This window comes from Leucoraja erinacea, chromosome 34, assembly GCF_028641065.1.
Source record: "Leucoraja erinacea ecotype New England chromosome 34, Leri_hhj_1, whole genome shotgun sequence".
Taxonomy (NCBI): domain Eukaryota; kingdom Metazoa; phylum Chordata; class Chondrichthyes; order Rajiformes; family Rajidae; genus Leucoraja; species Leucoraja erinaceus.
In genome coordinates, this window is record NC_073410.1 from 17,143,693 (window position 1) to 17,146,583 (window position 2,891).

The window sequence follows — 2,891 nt, forward strand, 5'->3', positions numbered from 1 at the left end:
ACGGGTATGGACCATGTGCAGTGAGAGGAGATCAGTTTCACGGCATCACGTTTGGCACACCGGGGTGGAGATGTGTGGGCCGGGGTGGTGGTGTGGGCCGGGGTGGAGATGTGGGCCAGCGTGGCACAGCAGCCCAACCCAGCGGTGAAGGTCGGCAGATCCGTCCACTATAACCGAATCCCGTTATAAAGAGGTCCATAATAACCAGGGTTGACTGTATTTTGATGGTGAGACGTTTTATCTGTGAACAACTGTATGCTGTGATGGTCTCATTACCATTCACCCACTGGTTCACTGCAGTCTGTTTTCACTATTTCGTCTGATGTGGACCCCACCAACAATCTCACCCCCACCGCATTTGTCTTTGGGATTGTTGAGCTGACATCTCCAGGGACGTAGGTTCGATCCCGGCCTTGGCTGCTGTCTGTGTGGAGTTTGCACTTTATCCCTGTGACTGCATAGAGTTCCCCTTTTTTTTCATACAAAATGCTTTTATTCAGAACAAACAAAAATACAAATTAGTAACACGATCAATGAATGCCTATATTGGCATTTTACAAACAAAGTTGTCAAATTAAAATATGAACATTTTTATCAACAATACATTCGACCTCCGGCGGTGACCAGCGTTCACGGACGGCCTCCAGAGTCCCCGTGGTCACCGCGTGTTCCCTCTCCAGGGACACGCGGGCACGAACATAACCCCGGAAAAGGGGCAGGCAGCCATAGAGTTCCCCTGGGTGCTCTGGTTTCATCACGCATCCCAAAGACATGTTCCTACACTGACCCATGTGAATGACCCCTCAGTGTCGGCTGAAGGGGCGTGTGTGGGAGGGGATGCAGCAGAGATGCAGGGGCCAATGAGGTAGAGGTTAGTACAGGATGTACAGAACAGCCCATTGAGTCCATATGCAAGAGGTGCCATGTTGCTCCCATTTCCCAGTCCCAGCAGTAGCCGGCCACAAAGGCCCGTTACAGCCATCGCCTGCATTCCTGTCATCCCGTGAACCCCTTGTTCCCCGGTGGTGGGTGGGTGGGGGAGGGGGTGGGTGTCTCCCGCAGCTGACCCTGGGACCGCAGAAGGTAACACCCCCGGGCCCTTTGTCCAGCACCTGTTGCCACCATCTCCCTCCGTCCCCCTCTGCGATTCCGTATCCACGGGGGGAGCAGGGGGCCGGCGACCTTCCCTATCCGGGTGAGCCAGGCTGGCAGTGAGGAAATACGGAGAAAGGGAATAGGGTAAATGGGAATTTGCTCCCCAGAAGTCAGTATGGATCAATGGGCCGAATGACTGCCGCCCTCACCATCATGTTTAGTTTAGAGATATAGCACGGAAACAGACCCTTCAGCCCACCGAGTCCATGCCGGCCGGCAATCAATAAACAATAGACAATAGGTGCAGGAGTAGGCCATTCGGCACTTCGAGCCAGCACCACCATCACTGTGATCATGGCTTATCATTCCCAATCGGTAACCTGTTCCTGCCTTCTCTCCATATCCCCCTGACTCTGGTATCTTTAAGAGCTCTATCTAACTCTTGAAAGCATCCAGAGAATTGGCCTTTGGGATGTGGGGGGAAACCGGAGCACCCGGAGAAAACCCACGCGGTCTCGGGGAGAACGAACAAATTCCGTACATACAGTACCCGAGGCCAGGATCGAACTCGGGTCTCTGGCGCGGTGACCCAGCGGCTCTAACGCTGTTAACAATAGGAAGAATCTGATTAAACTTAAAGGTACAAGGAAGATTCTCGGGGATGTTGCCACGATTCATGGGCTGGAGTTTTCGGCAAGGACTTAATGAGTTAGTTTGAGGTCATGCAAGGGTTGCCACCAAAGATCCTATAGCGGAGCAAGATAGTCCACTCGACGAAAAAGACATAGTACGGTCATGGGCAGATTCATGGGTAATTTCTCGCTCCATTTCTGTAACCAGCTTCCGTCTCCGCACCAAAGATCCCATAGGATACTAGTGCGGAGTTGGAAGCCAGTTACGGAAACATCCTCGTAAAAATAAAAGTTATTTGGTAAAAATCTTCTCATTTTCAGAATTATAATTTATTAGCACAAACTGTTCCCCTGCAACGTTGATTACAATGCACGTCGGGTTGGGTTACTGAAATGGATGAAAAAAAGACCCACATTACGCTCCATTGCATACTACACATCAGCCCATTGCATTTAGCAGGAATGGTCGATCTTGCTCCACTATGGGAACTTTGGATGACACAGTTGGGCTTATGGAACGAGCTGCCGGAGGAGGTACTTGAGGCAGGTATTATTGCAACGTTTAAGAAGGAATTAGGTACACGGACAGGACAGGTGTAGAGGGATATGAGCCAAACACAGGCAGGTAGGACTAGTGTTGATGGGGCATGTTGGTCGGTGTGAGCAGGTTGGGCTGAAGGGCCTGTTTCCACACTGACTATGACTCACTGAAAGGTTAATATGTAGTGCTATTTTTTTTTAAATTTCCAACATATTGGAGTGCTATTTTTTTTTTTTTTTTTTTTAATTTCAAAATAGACTTTATTCAATTGATAAATATATACAATTCCTGAACCATTCAAACAAACAAAATTCATCCGACATTTTCGGAGACTATACAAATTTTTCCAGTACAATTTTTTACATTTGTCAAATTTCACCAAACAGTCCCCCACCCGTGCCACTCTGTGGCCCCTGTCCAAGTAATAAATATATACAATGTGCACACAGTGCGAAAAACTCCATCCGACATCCCCGTCGGCCACAGAGACCGTTCAACACCGTTCACAAGTCTTCCAAGTTCCACAAAAATGTCCCCCACCCGTGCCACTCATGTGCCCCCTGGCGTGGGATACCTTCCCTTAATTTAGTTTGATGGGCGTCTCCACCATACCGTGCCCCCCA